The 22,369-nt window shown below is 44.1% G+C and overlaps 1 long non-coding RNA gene across 2 annotated transcripts in view; it reads left to right on the plus strand.

The window, feature by feature from the left end:
• LOC132401172 (uncharacterized) overlaps positions 1-22,369 on the plus strand; it is a 99,460-nt gene that overhangs the window by 5,066 nt on the left and 72,025 nt on the right. Inside the window, exons 2-3 of one of the 2 annotated variants that reach the window (XR_009514508.1) lie at positions 14,526-14,682; positions 19,641-21,334. This is a non-coding gene — a long non-coding RNA (uncharacterized LOC132401172). Of the gene's footprint in view, positions 1-14,525; positions 14,683-19,640; positions 21,335-22,369 lie in introns of those variants that run through there. The other variant, XR_009514509.1, reaches the window with a different exon arrangement.

Here is a 22,369-nt window from a genome sequence, read left to right on the forward strand (position 1 = left end):
CCCACTACTATCTCTCCAGCATCATTTCCCAGCAGTCTGATATCAAGTCTCATCTCTCTTTATGTATCTGAAAAGTCTTTTTGTATCCTCTTTGATGTTTATTGGCGAGCTTACCCTTATGTTCCATCTTTTTTTTCTCTTTATGGCTTTCTTGTTGCCTCTGTTTTGTTTTTAAAAGCTTCCCAATCTCCTACCTTCCCACTAATTTTTGCTGTATGATATGCCCTCGCTTCTGCTTTTTCGTTGCCTTTGACTTCCCTTATCAGCCACAGTTGTCTCATCTTCTCTTTAGAATACTTCTTCATCTTTGGGATGTATCCATCCTGCACCTTGCAAATTGCTCCCAGAAATTCCCATTGCTGTTTTGCTGTTATCCCTACTCATGTCCCCTTCCATTCAGCTTTGGCCAGCTCCTCTTTCCTGCCTCTGTACTTCCCTTTACTCCACTGTAATACTGATACGTCTCACTTCAGCTTCTCCCTCTCAAAATGCAGGGTGAATTCTATCGTATTATGATCTCTGCCTCCTATCAGTTCCTCTACCTTAATCTCACTAATCAAATCCAGTTCATTACACAATACCCAAGCCAGAATTGTTTCTCCCCTAGAGAGCTCAACCACAAGCTGCTCTAAAAGGCATTTTAAAAATTCCCTCTCTTCGGATCCAGCCCGAACTTGATTTTCCCAATCCACCTACTTATTGAAATCCTCCTTGAAAATTGTAATGTTTCTTTCTTGACATGCCATTCAACCACGGTTCCTTGAAGGCCGCGATTTCATGTGGCACAGGTCGACAGATATGATTAAATATTCTGGCTTCAGCCTGATACAACTGAGTATCACAACTACTTCCAAGGTCTATACAGTTACTAAAGGTGTTTTAATGCAATTGACCAATCTATCAGTGCTTAAAACCATTGGAAACAATGCTAATTGCGGCCGTACTGCTTGTCGGACTCCATGAAGGAAACATGGCTGCCAGTCAGGGATACAGTTAAGAAGACAGGGGTTCCAACTCCCAGTGCCAACTATCTTGCTGGCAAAAGTACAGTTTCTAGTAATTAAAATCGAAGATCTCAGCTCGGGTGTTGTATCAGAGGATCATTAGGACCGCTAGCGTCCTTTGCTTCATGGAATCCTGGCTATCCCCTTCCGTACCGGCCGCAGCGGTTCAGTTTGACGGGTTCACTACACACTGTCAGGAACAGATTGTCGAGTCTCTCAAAAGCAGAGGTGGATGTGTCTGCCTCACGATCAACTCCTCTTGGTGCACAAATGTCCCAATCATGCTCAGCACACCTCACAATTAAGTGCTGGCTATTTTACCTGCCGTGGGAGACTTTGGTGATCATTTTGATAGCCATCACAGGCCAATGACAAATGTGCACTCAACAGCACACCCTAACGCCCTCGCCATCATTTTAGGGGATGTTAACCAGGCCGGCTTGAAAAAAACCACTAAGCAATTACCATCAACACATCACTTGCAGCACCAGAGGGAACAACACACTGGACCATTGCTACACCACCATCAAGAATTCCTGCCGTGTTATTCCACAGCCTCACTTCGGGAAGTCTGATCACCTGGCTGTACTTCTACTCCCTGAGTACAGGCAGAGACTGAAGACTGCAGCACCAGTAGTGAGGACCAAGAAGGTTTGGACAAAGGAAGCACAGGAGTGCCTACAGGACTGCTTTGAATAGGTGGACTAGATGGTATTCAGTGATTCGTCTTCGATTCCGGATGAGTATGTTACCAACTTCATTAAAACCTGTCTGGATGAGTGTGTGCCTACGAAAACCAGGTATGACTTATGGAGGGCTACTTCAAGTGGGAAGAGACAATTCTGAGTGAGGTTGAAGGTGACATTGGATGCACGTCAACTCTGGCAGTGTTTGCAGGACATTACTACCTGCAAAGAGAAACCCGATAGCATGAGTAGCAGTGACGCTTCACTACCAGATGAGCTCAACACCTCCTCTGCCGCTTTGAAATGGAGAATTTCACCACAGCTGTGAGAATCTCCGCAGCACCCAGTGTCCCTGTGATCTCTGTCATGGAGGCCGATGTCAGGCTGTCTTTCAGAAGGGTGAACCCTTGCCTCAATGAGATATCTGGTAAGGCCCTGAAAACTTGTGCCAACCAACTGGCGGGAGTATACAAGGACGTTTTCAGCCTCTCACTGCTATGGTTGGAAGTTCCCTCCTGCTTCAAAAGGCAACAATTACACCAGTGCCTAAGCAGTGTAGTGTGAGCTGCCTTAATGACTATCACCCAGTAGTACTCACATCTACGGTGATGAAATGCTTTGGGAGGTTGGTCATGGCTAGTATGAACTCCTGCCTCAGCAAGAACCTGGACCCGCTGCAATTTGCCTATCACCACAATAGGTCAACAGCAGCCGCAATATGAATGACTCTTCGCTTGGCCTTAGACCACCTGGACAATACGAACACCCATGTCAGAATGCTGTTCGGTGATTAACACCATCACTCCCACAGTTCTGATCATTAGGTTACAGAACCTGGGCCTCTGTACCTCCCTCTGCAACTGGATCCTCGACTTGCTTAACTGGAAGACCACAAACTGTGCAGTTTGGTGATAATATCTCCTCCACACTGTCTCAGAAAGGAAGTGTCCATTATTAAGAACCTCCATCACCCAGGCCATGCCTGCTTTTCTTTGTCACCATCAGGAAGCCTGAAGACACACACTCAGCGATTCAGAACAGCTTCTTCCCCACTGCCACCCGATTCCTAAATGGACATTGAAACCATGAACACTACCTCGCTTTTTAAAATATATATTATTTCTGTTTTGCACTATTTAAAATTTGACAATTTAATATACATACACGTATATACTTACTGTAATTGATTTACTTTTTTATTTAAGTTACTTTTTTCTTTCTATATTATCATGTATTGCATTGAACTGCTACTGCTAAGGTAACAAATTTCACGACACATGCCGGTGATGTTAAACCTGATTCTGATTCTGATTTTGATTCACATTCTAATTCTACCTCCCATTGTAATTTGTTGCCCACATCCTGGCTACTGCTCGGAGGCCTCTACTAAACTCCCATCAAGGTCATTTTACCCTTGCAGTTTCTTAACTCTACTCACAAGGATTCTACATCTTCTGATCCTATTCAGCTCTTTCTAAGGATTTGACTTCATTTTTTACCAACAGAGCCACCTTTGACTAAATGCCTGTCCTTTCGATACAATGCGTATCCTTGGATGTCAAGGCTCCTAACTATGATCTTCCTTCAGCCACTACTCAGAGATGCACACAACATCATACCTGCCGATCTCTAACTGTGCTACAGAATCATCTACTTTATTCAGTATACTGCGTGTATTCAAGTATTAACACCTTCAGTCATGCTTCTCAATTTTGGTCCCTCGTTACACTTCAACTCATCCCGTTGACTGCAACTTTGCCCTGTCATCAGCCTGTCCTTGCTAGCAGTCTCACCACACACTGCCTCTGTTCGTAAACTGACCGGCCCATCCTCAGCCCTATCACTCTGGTTCCCAAACCCCTGCCAAATTAGTTTAAATTTTCCCTGACAGTTTTGGCAAACCTGCCTGGAAGGATATGTTTTATGTTATATGTTCCATTGAGACTTTATGTGAAATACTATCATCTCTATGCACAGTAAATGAGAGCAAAATTAACAAATAAACTCCTCTCGGGTTTCCAGCCAGGTACAAATATCAAATATAACTGACATTTCGATGACAAGCTCAGCCATCTTCTTCAGGGATGATGCCTGGGCGTGTATAGTCCTGTGGTATTTATACCCCCATTGTCCATCCTTCCTGATTGGTTAGTCCTCATCCAATCAGGTTTCCGCTCTCCCACCTTGTTTACAATCAAAATCCATTTCTTACTTAGAGCGAGACCTTGGTCTTTGTTAAAATTCTTTTCCTCCAGTTTTATTTCAATGGCTTCCTTTAACTGGCGGTCCCAAAAGCCATTGGCTTGGCTCAGTACTTTTGTGCCATCGAAGTCAATGCCATGGCCATTGCGAGTGCTGTGTTCTGCTACTGCCGGTTTCTCCAGGAAACCCAAACGGATACATCTCCTCTGCTCCTTGATGCGGGTTTCCACCGTGTGTCCCATCTGGTGAACTGCTCTGTATTCACAGGGAACCCTGTAAATGCCAGTTGACCTGACTGCCAGGTCATCTTTGACCCACATTAGCTGTGAGTTGAGCTTCCGTACGGGTTTGTGGATGGTACTAATCTGGCACTTCTTCATGATCCTGGCAATCCTTCCAGAAAGTGTGGAAATATAGGGAAGACAGCCGGTAATGACGGACTCTTCCCCATTGTTAGGTTTCCTGGTTTTCTGTTGGTCAAAAGGATTGATTTCCTTCACCTCGTAGCCATTCGGTAGGAATGTCGTGCGTAATCGTCTTATTTCCTTGGGGAGACTCTCTGTTATTTGTCCCAGCATCCCAGAAGGAAGTCTAAAGAACAAAGAAGCTTTACCTTCTCTTTACACAGTGATTCAAAGTGCCAAATATTATGGTGAACTTCCTCCCCGTCGAGATAAATGAGAAAGGATTTAGTGCTTTCCCGGAGCATGTGACAAATAAACTCTTCTCAGGCTTCCAGCTAGGTACAGGTATTGATTATAACTGATGTTTCGATGACAGGCTCTGCCAACTGCTTCAGTGATGATGCCTGGCCATGCCTAGTCCTGTGGTATTTATACCTCCATTGTCCATCCTTCCTGATTGGTTAGTCCTCATCCAATCAGGTTCTGCTCTCCCATCTTGTTTACAATCGAATCCAGTTCTTACTTAGAGAGTAAAATTACCCCTCCCTCGTTTGGAGAGGTCTTCTCTGAAACCAATATGTTTGGTTTTTGAACACAACCATTTCACATGATTGGACGTATCCATATATGGAGCTTGATTTGAGAGTCGGACTCGCCTTACACCCCAATGTGCACCTTTCAATTTGTTTCAGTGTCCTGATTCAGAACGTGTGAAACAATAATCACTCCTCAAATGAATCGACATAGTGATTAGCGCAATGCCATTACAACTCAAGGCTTCAGAGTCTGGAATTCAATTCAGCACTGTCTGTAAGGAGCTTGTACATTCCTCCCCATGGCCATGTCGGTTTCCTCCATTAATTTCTCTGTCATGCAGAAAGATCACGCAAATCTTTCTGCTGTCTTGCTCTTGCCTCATTCTCCAGCTGAACTGAAACTCTACCATTTGCTCCTCTTTCCTGGCGTAACTAGGAGCAGGGGTCAGCACGGGCCAGTGTCAGTTTTCTAAGAAGAAAGTGAATTCCTCATTTATGCTCAGAGATAACACTTGGCAACATTTCGGCTTAACAATTTCCTTTCATTGATCTTATTGCCTAGAAAATTCAATCTTGCTTTTGCCCCTGCGAGTTGGAACTCGGGTTGGTCGGCTGGTGAAGGAGGTGTCATGCTTGGATGCCTAGTTCCAACTTTACAAAACCTGTTCGAGCAACACTTGGAGCACGATCCGCGTTTCTGTTCAATGCGGCTACGCTCGAGAGAGGCGAGGGAAGATTCGTCAGGGTATTGCCTGGACTGAAGAACTGCAGTAACAGGGAGACAGGCTGGGCTTGGGCTGTCCCTGCAACGGAAGAGGCAGACGGGTGACCGTAAGTTCAAGGTCAAGTTTAATGGTCATTCCACCACACACAGGAATGCAGCCAAATGAAACAGCGATCCGCTGGGTCCAAGTGGCAAAATGTGGTAGCAACAGACACACACACACACAGCACATGAAGTTGCAATAGCAGAAAAGCATACCATTACAAAGTATATATATATCCCAAGCCCCTGAGTGTGATGGCATGTAGATCGATGGTGCAGCAGTACTCACCACATACTAGTATAGCCGCAGATGAACACAATCCAGCTTGTCTTCCAGTGAGCAAACACTGGAGAGCAGCACTGATGGGCGGGTCTAAGGCCAAACCCAGCATGGACTCCAGCTCTATCACCTCCTTCCCTGACCGGCTGCAACAGATGACACACAGCATAAGGGCCTGGCGCGCCCAACAGCAGAAGCTACACAGCTCCCCCACTGTCAGTCCCACCAATAAACCAGTGAACCAGACCTGCAGTATTCTACATTACTTAAGAAGTTGGGTGGGACTACATTTAGAGATCATGGGTTAAAGGTGAAAGGTGAAAAGTTTAAGGGGAACATGAGGGGAAGCTTCTTCAGCCAGAGGGTGGTGAGTGTGTGGAATGAGCTTCCAGCACAAGTGGTGCACGTGAGCTCGATTTCAACGTTTAGAAGTTTGGATAGGTGCATGGATGATAGGAGCACGGAGGGCTGTGTTCACAGTGCAGGTTGATGGGAGTGGACAGTTTAAATGGTTCGGCAAGACGAGGGGCCTGTTTCTGTGCTGTACTTTTCTACACTGTAGGAGCATATGACCATAAAACCTATAAGACATAGGAGCAGAATTAGATTATTCGGCCCATCGAGTCTGCTCCACCATTCATTCCATCATGGCTGATTTATTATCCCTCTCCAATCCCATTCTCCTGCCTTCTCCCTGTAACCTTTGATACCCTAACTAATCAAGAACCGCAGAAAATTATATTTGGCATATGTAGTCAGAACTGCATGTGCCATGTGAGAAAAACAAAAAGAGAGGAGTTTTGAAGGGGATTTAAGGGGATTTTTTTTAACAGACAGGGCGGTTGCTATCTGAAACTCAGTGTCAGAAGAGGTAATGTTGTCAGAAACAATCAAGATGCTTAAGATTCATGAAACAGGCAAAGCAGACAAGGGCGTAAACCTCATGCTGGTAGAAAGGATTAAGTTTAAATTTAATTGTCATTCAACCCTACGTATGTAGACAGCCAAATGAAACAGCGTTACTCCATGGCCAAGATGCAAAACACAGTCCCAAGAGTCACACACGGCACACATAGCGCATTTAGTTATGGCAGCAGAAAAACATACTGTCACAACAAAACAATATGGTCCAGTCCCTGAGTGACATGGCCTGGTCCGGTTCGTCTGTCACAGGGTGAACACTGGAGCTGTTCATAGATGGCTAAGGAGTTCTGCGCGGACATGTTAGGTCAACGTGTCAGCTTCTGTGCTGTGTAAATCCATGACTGACCGGCGATCGCTGACAAACTGGAAAAGAGGATCTGCAATCATTAGGTACTTTCTAACTCATAGGAGCCGAACACAGTTCAAACAGTTAATAAGTTAATGCAATAAATCAAGTCCAAAGTCTCAAATATACAGATGGTATCCACGTAAGTGAATCAGATACTAATGGCTAACACGATAGGGCTTAATTTTAAGGTGTTTGACGGGAAGTATAGAGGGGCTGTCAGGGGTAAGATGGAGTGGTGGGTACGTGGAACACCCTGCCTAGGTGGTGGGGGGGGTAGGGTTGGTAGAGGAAGATACATTTGGGACATTTAAGAGACACTTGAGTAGGCCCGTGGATGATAGAATAATGGAGCACTATGTAGGAGGAAGGGTTAGATTGATCTTAGAGTAGGTTTAAAGACCTGCTCAATGTTGTGGCCTGAAAGTCCTGTATTGTGCCGTAGCGTTCGATGTTCTATCTTCTAATATCCTAAGGGGTCACCCACTGATCAAAAACTCAACAGGATCAGTCACACACAGTAGCTTGAACACTCACCAGAAGTCTGTGTGTTCTGCTGCAAGAAACTCACCTGCTGACGGGGCAGAGCCCTTCCGCCATCTCGAAAGCATAAGTGAGGAGGGACATGATTGAACATGGTCCACTTACCTGGACGATTGCAACTTCAACGTCCCTCAGGAGGCTTGAAACAATCCAGGAGGAGGTAAAAGGACCTCAGGACTGACCCCACCAGGTTTAGGAATGGTTATGACCCCTCAGCCAGCGGGTTTTTAAACCCAAGGGGATAACTTCACTCACCCCTTCAGTGAACTGTTCCCACATCAAACATTCTCGATATTTATTATTTATTTGTTTTTATTATTATTCCTAGTATTACATTTGCTTTTTTTCTCTTTTGTATTTGCACAGTTTATTGTTGTTTGCACACGGAAGCTTGTGGGTTGCAGTTTGGCATGTGTGGTTTTTCACTGATTCAATTGTATTTCTTTGCACTTACTGTGAATGCCCGCAAGAAAATGAATCTCAGGGTTGTACATGGTGACATATGTACTTTGATAATAAATTTACTTGGAACTTTTGATATTGTGTCACCCCTTCAACCTCCCAAGTCATTCATTTTCATTTCTTCCCCTACGGAGTACCTACAGTGCGTACTATCTACAAAATTCACTGAAGTGACTTGTCGAGTTACTTTGACACTTCCTCCAGAACCCGCCACCTTCACCACCAAAGACAAGGCAAACAGGTGTGTAAGTCCACCTGCAGATTCCCAACGTGTTTAACCTCACCCTAATGTGGAAATGTTCCTTTATCCTCTGGAATTCTGGAACCCCTTTGCAAACAGCAGTGTGAGATCACCTGCCCAAAGGATTGCAACGACTGGGGAAGGTGACCTTCACTACCTTCCCCCACCCCCAATCTAACAACTGTCTACGGGAGCAGCACCACTGACAGTGTGCTGTCTGGCTGCGTCATAGTGTGGTACAGAAGCTGCAAGGCATTGGACCACAAGACCCTACAGACGATAGTTAAACCACTGAGAGGCTTACCGGAGTTTCTCTCCCAACTATTTCTGGCATTTACCAGGATCGTTGTATACAAAGAGCCCAAAGCATTGTTGAGGATCTCTACCACCCGTCCCACAATCTCTGACCCACGACCATCAGGAGGGAGGGACAGGAGCACCAGGACTAGGACTGTCAGACTGGGCAACAGCTTCTTCCCTCAGGCTGCGAGACTAATGAATACCCTGCCACCACTGAGATCTCGTCACCAGGACAGCGAGCTGTTTACCTGTGCCGCACACTACATGCATTTTGAGTAGTATTTTATTAACTTATTTATGGTAACATTTTGGTTTGTGTGCTGTGCGTGATATATGTTGTGTGTGTGTGTGTGTGTGTGTGCATTGGTCCCAAGGAAAGTTATTTCATTTGATTGTACATATGAACAGTCAGATAGAAATAAACTTGAACTTGAATTTCTGTAGGACAATTAAGGAGAAGTAATGAATATTGGCCTTGCTAGTGATACTCAGATTGAAACTGCAGAACATTGTGCTTGATTTAAACGTAGAAGACTGAGGGGAGATTTGATAGAGGTATACAAAATTATGAGGGGTATAGATAGGGTAAATGCAAGCAGGATTTTTCCACTGAGGTTGGGTAGGACTAGATCTAGAGGCCATGGGTTACAGGTGAAAGGCAAAAAGTTTAAGTGGAAAATGTGGGGCAACTTCTTCACTCAGAGAGTGCATTACCACTTCCAGCACAAGTGGTGGATGTGAGCTCAATTTCAATGTCTAAAATGGTACTCCTTTAGACAGCAGTTAGAATGGGGGCAGACAGGAGGTATATGGATGGTAGGGATATTGAGGGCTATGATCTGGTTACCGGACAATGGGAGCAGACAGTTTAAATGGTTTGGCAGGGACTAGATGGAGCCAAGGGCCTGTTTCTGTGCTGTACTTCTGTATGAATCTATGATTGTTCCAGGACAATTTCTTCTGCACTTAATCAATATTGCCGCATACCCTCACTTCCTATCCTTCCTGAACTCCTTGCATCCAGGAATATCTATTCCTCATGCCTGTCCTATTTTTTGTCAGCTGTGTTTACAATAGCATTGTAATGTCAAATGGCTATTGTTTTCAATATTTATGTGTGTCAATCTCAAATCGATCATTCTGCTCTCACTCTGTTTCTGGTCCCATGTCACAATTTTAGATGAAGGCATTGAGAATAACATCAGCAAGTTTGCTGATGATACTAAGCTGGGTGGCAGTGTGACATGTGATGAGGATGTTAGGAGAATTCAGGGTGACTGGGATAGGCTGGGTGAGTGGGCAGATACTTGGCAGATGACGTTTAATGTGAATAAGTGTGAGGTTATCCACTTTGGGAGTAAGAACAGGAAGGCAGATTATTATCTGAACAGTGTAGAGTTAGGTAAGGGAGAAATACAAAGAGATCTAGGAGCCCTTGTTCATCAGTCGCTGAAGGTGAATGAGCAAGTGCAGCAGGCAGTGAAGAAAGCTAATGGAATGTTGGCCTTTATTACAAAGGGAATTGAGTACAAGAGCAAGGAAATCCTTTTGCATTTATACAGGGCCCTGGTGATACCACACCTGGAGTATTGTGTACAGTTTTAGTCTCCAGGGTTAAGGAAGGACATCCTGGCTGTAGAGGAAGTGCAGCGTAGATTCACAAGGTTAATTCCTGGGATGTCTGGACTGTCTTGCGCAGAGAAGTTAGAGAGACTGGGCTTGTACACGCTGGAATTACGGAGATTGAGAGGGGATCTGATTGCAACATATAAGATTATTAAGGGATTGGACAAGGTAGAGGCAGGAAATATGTTCCAGATGCTGGAAGAGTCCAGTACCAGAGGGCATGGTTTGAGAATAAGGGGTAGGTCATTTAGGACAGAGTTAAGGAAAAACTTTTTCTCCCAGAGAGTTGTGGGGGTCTGGAAATGCACTGCCTTGGAAGGTAGTGGAGGCCAATTCTCTGGATGCTTTCAAGAAGGAGCTAGATAGGTATCTTATTGATAGGGGAATCAAGGGATATGGGGACAAGCCAGGAACCGAGTATTGATAGTAGATGAACAGCCATGATCTCAAAATGGCGGTGCAGGCTCGAAGGGCCGAATGGTCTACTTCTGCACCTATTGTCTATTGTCTAATTTTAATATGTTAGTGTTCTCTCCATCTCCTGAGCTGTTTCGCGCCTTTTTCCTGCTTTTCAATTTCTCCTTTAGTCCCTAGAATCCAGGGCCACCGGAATCGGGGAGGGGTCAGCTGACCGTGCAGGAGACAGAGCTCAACGTGAAACTACTAATGCCATCCCCAAACAGGGAAACCCCAGAGCTCAGAGTTATCACACTTCACAGCCCCGTGACTCAGTGTGCCTATGGCACATGACATCACAAGTCTTTTTGCGTTCTCTAAATATAGGACAAAGAGCACCACAGCAGAGTGCCAGCCCTACACATATCAAGACAATACATGAGTCGTGGGACAGGGCACATTCTCTTTCTGGTTATTTTTTCCCCTCTCCCTTCCCACTTCATCTATTTCCGTTTCTGGCCACTCACCTCTCCTCCTTGAATGTCTATCACCTCCCCTTGGTGGCTCTCCTCCTTTCCTTTCTCCCGTGGGCCACTCTCCTCTCCAATCAGATTTCTTCTGCTTCGGCCCTCTGCCTTTTCCACCCATCACCTCCCAGCTTCTTACCTCATGCCCTCTCCCCCATTCACCGGGCCTCACCAAACACCATCAAGCTCGTCCTCAATCCCCTCCCCCTCCTTCTTCCCTTGCAGTCCGGAGGAAGGGTCTCGGCCAAAAACGTTGACCGTTTACTCATTTCCACAGGTGCTGCCTGACCTGTTGAGTTCCTCTTGTATTTTGTATATGATCCCAATCATCAAACCGGCCTTGAGGAGTACAAGCGGTACAAGTCCTATTTCCTGGTGTAAAGGACTTGTTTTACTTTTGTTAAATTTTCACCAAGCACGAGAAGACGCCAGTAGATTTACTGATGCAACAGAATTTCCTCTAATACTCTTATTTTCACTGGGGAGGTCAAAACCCTGTGCTGGAGTCCCGAGTCTGTGTCTGATGGAGTCTGGAGGCTGGAAGCCTGTCCTGGTGTTAACGGACTGTGTATGTGCACGGGGGGGGGGTTACAGGGAGTTACCGCTAAGTTGAAATGAACTAAACTGAATATTCCTGGAGTTTGACATTTAATATTCTGTGTGCTATTCTCTCTTTTTTTTTACTGTTTGCATGATTTGCTCTTTTGTTTCCGCATTGGGCGTTCGAAGCGTTCTTTGAACAGATTCCACGGTGTTTCTTTGTTTCGTGGCTGTCTGCGGGAGGATGAATCTCGGGGCTGTACACTGCATACGTACTTTGATAATAAACGTACTTCGAATCTTTTGTTGTGCTCTGTGTTGTTCTGCTGAACTCAGTTGGCATGTTAAGTTGCTTCTAGAATATATGGTGACAGCACACACCCGAGCAAGCTGGTTGCTAACGCAAGCGAAAGATTTAGATGGTGCAAATAACAGATAAATTTGAACCGTGAATCTTGAATTTCCATTCATTTAAATGTCTTTTTCAATATATTCCAAAACCGTTTGAACAATCATTGGAGCGACACACAAAATGCTGGAGGAACTCAGCAGGTCAGGCGGCATCTATAAAAATGAATCAGCAGTCGACGTTGTGGGCCGAGACCAATAATTATTCACAAATCATGGAATTATTAAATCCACCTCCTGAAGAGGTAAACACATTTTTTGGAATGAATAACTAATGAACCTTGTCTGGCCACGCTAAAACAGGGAGCACAGCACAGTATAGCGCAGGAACAGGCCCTTCAGCCCACAATGTTGTACTGAACCGATTACGCTAACAGCATCTGCACATGGTTCACATCCCGCAGGCTCATTCATGTGCCTGAGAGCTTCTTAATTGCCTCTATCTTGTAATGTATGAATCTATTTCTTTTAGAGCAATGACTCCCCTTAGCAATATGTATTGATCTTGCATGCGCATTGTTCCCTCTCTCCCTCCTTCGCTGAAATGCAAATACATCAGTTAAAGCCATCTCCCATGTGTGTGCTTTTATCTAATTGATATATAGTTGCAAAGACATTACAAATTGGCGACGAGTACAAACCTGTATATCAGAGAATATCACCAATTGCACCGACATTTAGGGGACACTATCAGAGGGACGTGTATAGTACCCAGGAAAAGACGCACAACTAGCAATATTAAAGTGTAAATAATATAGCGATGGCATCATTCAGGATAGCTGACGAATTTGATCGTGCTAAGGAAGACTGGGAGCTATATATGGAGTGGGTTGAACTCAGTGACCTTGAAGCAAATGTAACATACACAAAATGCTGGAGGAACTCAGCAGGCCGGGCAGCATCTATAATGGAGCCATCGCATTTGGATGTTCAGATCCATCTTTCACAGTGTGTGACAAAACAGCATGATTGCCATAAGAGGATGCATCACACGCCAGTCTGGTGGGTAGAGATGAGTCATATTGGGTGAACAGTTCCCTTTCGGACCAGTCCTTCCTTGTCCCTGTTTGCAGTGCCAATCCTGATGCCACTAGAGGTCCAGAGGCTCTATCCTGAAAGAAACAGAGCGCCACACAAAAGACTGCATCTTTAGTAGAATGAAGTTATTATGGATCACTGAAAACATGTTTAGTCAGGTCAAGGCAAGTGAAGTCACTTTTTATTGTCAGTTCGACCATAACTGCTGGTATAGTACACAATAAAAACGAGACAACGTTTTTCAGGACCATGGTGCTACTTGAAACAGTACAAAAACTACACTGAACTACATAAAAACAACACAGAAAAAGAATTACACTAGACTACAGACCTACCCAGGACTGTATAAAGTGCACAAAACAGTGCAGGCATTACAATAAATAATAAACAAGACAATAGGCACAGTAGAGGGCAGTAAGTTGGTGTCAGTCCAGGCTCTGGGTATTGAGGAGTCTGATAGCTTGGGGGAAGAGACTGTTACACAATCTGGTCATGAGAGCCCGAATGCTCCAGTGCCTTTTCCCAGACGGCAGGAGGGAGAAGAGTTTCTATGAGGGGTGCGTGGGGTCCTTCATAATGCTGTTTGCTTTGCGGATGCAGTGTGTAGTGTAAATGTTGAATATGGTTTGTAAAAGGGAAATTAAATGTTCTGTACATAGACAATTTTATGTGACATTAATCTAAGGGGTAGGAAGTGTAACGTTTGGATCTATCTCTCTTAGAATAATGACTCCCCTTAGCACTACATACAGATTGTTGTCTATGCATGTGTACTGTTGTCTCTCTCTCTCTCTCTCTCTGCAATGTGAATACACCAGTTAATGCCATCTCCCGTGAGCGTGCTTTTATTTCAGTGATACATAGCTGCAAAGACACAACAAATCTTATCTGCCTCCATCACCACCTCAGGCACCGACCAAGCTGTGTACAAATCTCAGACTCACATTTAATACTACTGGAATCCTGTATGTTGTGGAATTTGTCGTTTGCAGACAGCAGTACATTGCAATATGTAATCATAGAAACTATATATTACAATAAGTATATAAAACAAGAAAATTAAATTACGTAGCGCAAAAAGAGAGGGGAGAAAATATGAGGTACTGTAGGGTTCTTCGGTTCATTGCCCTTGGAAATCTGATGGTGGACCGAAAGAAGCCATTCCTGAAACCTCGAGTGTGTGCCTTCAGTCTCCTGGGCCTCTTTCTTGAAGGGTGCAGTGAGAATAGGGCATATCCTGGGTGATGGGGGTCCTTAATGATGGAACCCACCTTTGTAAGGCATTGCATTTTGCAGGTACCCTGGATATTGGGGAGGCTCGTGGAGCCAGCTGAGTTTACAACTTGCTGCAGCTTTATCTGATCCTGTGCAGTGGCCCCATTCCACAGCAGACAGTGTGGAACAGTTAGACTGCTCTGCACGGCTCATCTGTAGAAATCTGCGAGCATTTTTGGTGAGTTCTCCTCGATCTCCTGATGAAATATAGTCACTGTCGTGCTTTCCTTGTAATTGCATCAATATGTTGGGCCCAGATATATCTTCTGAGATGTTGATACCCGGGAACTTGAAACTGCTCACCCTTTCCACTGCTGATCGTGTTCCCTTGACGTTCCCTTCCTGAAGTCCACGGTTAATTGCTTGGTCTTATTGATGTTCAGTGCAAGGTTATTGCTGCAACACCACTCAACCAGCTAAACTATCTCACTCCTGTACACCTCTTCCTCACTGTCTAACACTCTGCCAGTAATAGTTGTGCCATCAGCAAGTTTGTAGAGGGTGCTTGAGCTGTGCCTATCCACGTATTCGTGGGCGTAGAGAGAGTAGAGCAGTGGGCTAAGCACGCATTGTTGAGGTGTGCCAGTGTTGATCGTCAGCGAAGAGGAGATGTTATTTCCGATCCACACTGACTTGCCCCACATAACTCGTTTGAACCTCCCCTTTCACTCTTTTTATGCATTGCCTGTGACGGACTGAGCTGTATCCAGCACTTTCTGAAGTCTTTTCTCTTCAAGGGCATTGGTGTTTCCATACCTGACCATGGTGCAACCAGTTATGATATTCTCCGCTATAGAAGTTTGTCGAAGTTTTTGGTGGCATGTTGGATCTACGTAAAGTTCTAAGAAAGTGTAATACTGGAACCAGGACAGATCCTCTGATATGTTAATGCCACAAAATTTAAAGCTACTGACCCTCTGTAATGTCCATAAATATGATTGAATAAGATGGAAGCCAAGTTGAATCAGTTCATATAGAAATTCTCAGCTACCTTTTAGGTTTGATCTTATGCAGTGTGGACGTCAAGCTCTTTACTTCAAAGACAACAGAAGCAGACAACTATCAGGGTGGTGCTCTGCTGACACCTGGTGTCTATCGCTATCTGCATCAAACACTGGTGCACGAGTAGGAATGTGATTCATAGACTCATGAAGCATTTCTGGAGTTCTTAAATGTTACGCCAGGCTATAGGTGGAAGGAAGTGGAGAAGAAGGGAGGATATAATGTTTACGTAGGTAGGCAGCTATTAAAAAGGTTTTGCAGGTTGAGAGTGGGTCAACATTAACTTCCACAAACATAGAATGCAGTACAACACAGCCCTTCGACCCACAATGTTGTGCTGATCTTTTAACCATTTTTTCTATCATCCTTATGCCTACCTAGGAGTTTCTCAAATATCCTTAAGTTCTTAGATTCCTTGCAAGAGATGGGTTACTGTTGAGCGGTTGCTTTCCCAATTTTGTAAAGGACAATATTCCGTTTGTTTAACTTACCAGTATACAGTTAAGGACCCCATCACCCAGGACAGGCCCTTTGCTCATGGCTGCCATCAGGGAGGAGGTACAGGAGCCTGAAGACACACACTCAATGCTTCAGGAACAGTTTCTGCCCCACCACCATCAGATTTCTGAATGGACAATGAACCCATGAACACTACCTCACTATTTTTTGCACTACTTAATTTTGAAAAGATATACTTCTCATTGTAATTTATAGTTTTTTTTAAATTATGCATTGCACTGTACCACTGCCACAAAACAACAGATTTCACATCTGCTAGCGATATTAAACCTGATTCTGTCCTGAGGCACCCAGACAACTTTGTTCCATACTGGAGCTGGTATATCAGCCATTCCTGGCCATACAAAAACAATTGCAAGCTGGTTTTCCTCATCTCTCTCTCTTCCATAGTTCTTACTCCTGACCAGACCGTTGGTCTCCCCATATCCCAATTCTATTCTACTTACAAGCATCCATCTCTTCCAAGGAATTGAAAAACTTAGGGGGCATTTAACAAACTTCTAGGGCAACACACAGTAGCATAGCGGTGCAATGTTGATTACAACTCGGGGCGTCCAAGTTCAATTCTGGCGTCACCCATAAGGACTCTGCGCGTCCTCCCCGTGTAACACGTGCGGTTTCCTCCCCCAGTATAAAGACTGGGCTAATCGGTCATTGTAAATTGTCCCATGGTTAGGTTAGGGTTAAATCAGGGTTGTTGAGGGTTGCTGGGGCAGCATGTCTTGAAGGGCCTACTCTGCGCTGTATTGCTAAATAAATAGACACATGGATGATAGGAAAATGGAGGGTTATGTTGGGGAGAAGGGCTGGATTGATCTTAGAATAGAAGAGCCGACTGCCCAGTGTATCACCATCAAGTGTATCACCGCCAGTCTACCCACCATCAAGGACATTGATACAGAAAGGTCCTGAAAAAGGCTCAGTAACACCATTAAAACAGTTACTTTCCCCAAGCGGTAAGGTTGATCAACATCTCTGCTCACTGACCCACCCTTCCACACTCCCAACCACCACCACTTCATCATTTCCTGTCAGAGTCACCTTCTGTACAGACACTCCTGTGCCAAGCGTCACTTTATATACATACAATCAATGTGTATAGATTAACCTATGTATTTATTTTTATTGTGTGTTATTGTGTTCTTTATCTTATTGCGTTTTTTTGTGCTGCATCGAATCTGGGGTAATAATTATTTCATTCCCTTTTTTTGCTTCTGTACTTGAAATAACATTAAACAATCTTTAATCTTAAAAGACTGGCACAACCTTTCTCTATGTCCTATTTTCTATGTTCTAACTCTTTCCACAAGGAGCAGAATATAAATCAATTTCTTTGCTATATTAAACATTTATTTGTGGGATTAATGGTACTCAATTGCTAAATACTAAATTAAAGCATTATAATAAAAATAACACAGTAATTAGCAAAACCCTGATACTAATAATACTAATTTTCATTTTTATTAAACTAGCTTCAGTGTCTAAATTTGAACAGATTTGCAGTACGCTGTCAATTGCAACATTCAGGCAAATGTTTGAAATTTAAATCATTCATGTTGATCTCCTAACTCTTACCTCTTCTCATCTGACGGAAGGTTTGAGGTACTACTGAAATTTGACCAGAATTTCTGAAGTAATCAGTTTATCGGGTTGGGTTTGATGAAATCAATATCAATGAAATAAAAGAGAGCGGATTGACAAGTTAAATCGTTCAAAGTGCACAGATTAAGTAAAAGCAGCATTCATTGCATCATACATCAAGTGCTGGAGGAACTCAGCAGGTCAGGCAGCATCTAAGGAGGGGAATAAATGAGCTGATGTTTCAGGCCGCAATCTTTCATCTTGGACCGAAATATTGACTGTTTATTCCTCTTCATAGAATGCTGCCTGATCTTTGTGTGCATTACTCTGGATTTTCAGCAGCTGCAGAATCTGTTGTGTGTATTGTTAAAACAAATGAGATTTCCGCAAAGAACTTGGTTGTAATATTTTTAAGTCTTTGAAGCGACACACGGCTGCTCCAAATGAATTTTATCAAAATGAAGAAACAGAACAAATGTACGTTTAGGGACGTCATAAAGCAAAGTTTGTGTGTCAGTCTTCTGATTTGCACTAAATGCCCATTGTACCCAGTAGTCTGCTTTGGAACTACTCCTCATTCAGGAATAATTTGGTAAATTCAGACTGTTCCACTCTCCAGGGACAAGTTACCTATCCCTAGATTAGGTGACCAAAAGCACTCAAAATGCTCCAGGTGAGGTTCAATAAAGAACCTTCAGAATCATTCATGTTTTCCAACCCTCTTCTGGTGAAGATCAATGCACAGAAAATGATGGAGAAACTCAGCAAGTCAGGCAGCATCTATGGAAAGGAATAAAGAGTTGACGTTTCGGGCTGAGACCCTTTTCCAGGATTGAAAAGAAGGGGAAAGATGCCAGAATAGGGTGGGGGGAGGGGAAGGAGTGTAAGTTGGCAGGTGAGAGGTGAGATCAGGTGGGGGGGGGAAGTTGGGTGGGTGAGGAAGGGCCGATGAAATGAGAGTGTGGGAGGTGATAGGCAGGAAAGGTAAAGTGCTAGAGAAGGAGGAATCGAATGGGAGAGGAAGGTGGACCATGGGAGAAAGGGTAGGAGGAGGGGCACCGGGGGGAGGTGATGGACAGGTAAGGAGAGAAGAGGTAAGAGGGGAACCGGAATGGGGGATGGAAGAGAGAAGGTGAAGAGGGGAGAAATTAAAGGAATTTAGAGAAATCAATGTTCATGCCATCAGATTGGAGGCTATCCTGATGGAATATGAGGTGTTGCTTCTCAAACCTGAGAGTGGCCTCATCTTGAAGGAGGCCATGGACTGACAAGTCAGTATGGGAATGGGAATGGAAATTGGAATTTATGTGCTGCTGACGATCAACATAGCATTTGCTTTCATGACTGTTTATAAGGTCAATATTCCATTTTGTTTAATTTACCGGTACACAGTGGTGTTTCATGCCTAAAGCCACCTGGAAGCGATTGGAAAATATGCATCCGTAACGCCAGAAGCATGCCGACACTCGCAGGCCGCCCCCAGCACACCCTCAGACCGCGTCGGTTGCTGATGCAAACGACGCGTTTCACCGTATGACAAATCAAGCAGGTCTCCCTTTGCCTTCCAAAATGTAAGACGTAATTTAGTTTATGCAAAAACATCAATTGGAATATAAAATGCAAGTGCATCATAATGGTGGGGTTATACCAGAGCAGATGCTGGCAATCGGAGACGTTACAATTGCTTCCTCCTCCCGTATCCGAAGCAGACTGTTCCACCTTCAGAGAGAGCAACGGTGGTAAGCGGGCTGAAGTGAGGCATGTCTGTCTGTCACACCACACTCAGCCAAGTATCTCGATATCTTCCACTTCACACCCTCCCCCCCACAGTACCCAATAATTTAAGTATCAAACATACCATTAGTGAATGAGTTTACAGCGCCGAACAGTCTGGCACGAAAGCAGCAGGGGCCAAAATTTTTAAAAATGCTCCGCACTTCACCCCAAAACTCAGTGTGGTTTCCCTCCATTGATACTGCCTCTCCTGCTGAGGTACATGTGACTAATAAAGAAAATCTTTCCCTCTAATCGTAGCCAGTCCTGATGAAGCACAGACTGCTCATTTCCCTCCATTGATGCTGCCTGGCCTGCTGAGCTCCTCCAGCATTTCGTTTGTCCATGGTAACCATACTTCACATTATTGGAATGAAAGCACACCAGACCAATAAGAAAGAACGTTCAATATAAGCGGCAAGGGAGAGGGAGAGAAAGAGAGGAAACTCGTTCTACTACCCATAGAAGACTTCATATTCATGTCAAGACTTTGGAGATAAATATTATGAGAGCTTGTTTGCAATTTGGGCATCTGTTACCCATGTATGTATTTTGGCACGTAATTAAATATTGAGGATTACAGTGGGTCAAGATGAAAAATGTTCTACTGCTGGAACTTACTTCAGTCTTCACTGACGAAGCAAACTCAATAGGTTAAATGGCCTACTTCTGCTCCTAAAAGAAATAGTTCAGGAGAGAGTGGGAATGGGGGAGGAAGTTCATGAAGCAGGCAACTGGATGCTGAGGGTTGGTATTACTGAGTGAATGAAAGAGTTCCCTCTCTAACAGTTACCATTGGTATGGAACAAAGTGCTTGAATCAATCAGACATACCCATTCATTTTTCCCAGCTCACAGCTGCCGGGTCTCAGGTGCAGCTTCTCTGTGATTGCTATTTTTACCCATGCACCACAGAAGGCATACTGTGCAGATGAATCACAGCTTAGGATGGAAACGGCTCTGCCCGTGACCACAAGAAGCTGCGGACAGCTCTGGACATAGCTCAACGCTGCCTTAGTAAAGCAGCCCACCCACCTCAGGCAGAAGATCCGAAACCCTGATAGCTCACAGCACTAGGCTTGAGGACCACTTCTACCCCACTGTTATAAGACATTACAAAATAAGATGGACTCTTAGCCTCACAATCTACCTCGCTATGGCCTTGCACATTGTCTGCCTGTGTTACATGTTCTCACTGACTGTTACACTTTATTCTGCATTGTTGTTGTTTTGTGTTGTACTTTCTTGATTCACTGCAGTGACATTTCTATTCAGTTATTTAGAGATACACTGTGGAACAGGCCCTTCTGGCCCAACGAGCTGCGTTGCCCAGCAACCCACCTACTTAACACTAGGTTAATCACAGGACAATTTACGATGACAATTTAAACTACTAACCAGTGCATCTTTGGACTGTGGGAGGAAACCGGAGCACCCAGAGGAAACCCACACTGTCGGGGGAAGAACGTACAAACTTACAGACGGAGTCTGATTTGAACTTGGGATTCCAGATACCTTGCAGTGTAATAGCATTGTGTTAACCACTACGCTAATGTCGCACGGTACAGAAATGGCCTGTACGAATAGCATGCAGAAGACTTTTCTGTGACCAGAAACAACCAATTTACTACTTCATCCTTTTGCCCTGCCAGGAGCGTAACTAGCGACTTTCTCACACCAAGACGTCACCCTGTGCCTTTCAGGTGTTTGATTTGAGGCTGAGGCCAGGTGTGAAACATGTTCTCCTCATTCCTCCCATTACTGTGACCCACTTTAACCCCCACGATCCCAAACTCAGCAAAATGCAGCCTTCTAGCTTCAAAAACTGTCTGGAAAATTGAAATGCAACATTATTCTTTTCTCCGGATGTCTTTTGTATTGGGAGAGTGAAAATATGCTGTCATATCACCTCAAGTAAATTATATACCAAACCAATGTGGTCTGTCCTGTATTGCTTTTTTTTTCTCTCATTTGGTCTTTTTGCGTGGTTGTGCACTTTGGTAAGAGGAATAAAGACGTTGAGTATTTTTTAACTCTGGAAAAAATTAAAACTCAGAGATGCAAAAGGACTTGGGAGTGCTTGTGCAGGATTCCCTAAAGGTTAATTTGCAGCTTGAGTCGGTGGTAAGGAAGGGAAATGCAATATTCATTTCAAGGGGACTAGAATATCAGAGCAAGGATGAGATGCTGAGGCTTTATAAGACATTGGCCAGACTGCCCTTGGAGTGCTGTGAACAGTGTTGGGCTCTTTATCTATGAAGAGATGCGCTGTCTTTGGAGAAGGTCCAGAGACAGATTCCAGGCATGAAAAGGTTAACATAGGAAGAGCGTTTGATGGCCTGGGCTTGTAACTTGCTGGAGTTCAGAAGAATGAGGGGAGGTCACATTGAAAACCTTTGAAATTGAAAGCCTAGATAGAGTGGATGTTTCCTGTAGTGGATGAGCCTAGGACCAAAGGGCACAGCTTCAGAATTGAGGAAATTTCTTTACCAGAGCGTGGCGAATCTGTGAAATTCATTGCTATAAACGGCTACGGAGGCTAAGTCATCAGGTATATTTAAAGCGGAGGTTGATATTTTCTTAGTTAGTCAGTGTGTCAAAGGATATGGGATGAAGGTAGGAACAGACTCGATGAGTCAAATGGCCTAATTCTTATGGTCTAAAACATTGGGACTTTCAGCCTCGTCGCTTGAATTGAATTGACTTTATTCCTTACATCCTTCACATATGTGAGGAGTAAAAATATTTACGTTACGTCTCCATCTGAATATGCAATGTGCAAATTATAGTAATTTGTAATGAATAGTGCGTACAGTAAGATATATAACAGAACAGTCAATGTAGCTTAGAAATACAACTTCGTCAGCGTGAATTCATCAGTCTGATGGCCTGGTGGAAGAAGCTGTCCCGGAGCCTGTTGGTCCTGGATTTTATGCTGCGGTACCGTTTCCTGGATGGTAGCAGCTGGAAAAGTTTGTGGTTGGGGTGACT

This window comes from Hypanus sabinus, chromosome 10 (genome assembly GCF_030144855.1).
Source record: "Hypanus sabinus isolate sHypSab1 chromosome 10, sHypSab1.hap1, whole genome shotgun sequence".
NCBI classification, from domain to species: Eukaryota; Metazoa; Chordata; class Chondrichthyes; order Myliobatiformes; family Dasyatidae; genus Hypanus; species Hypanus sabinus.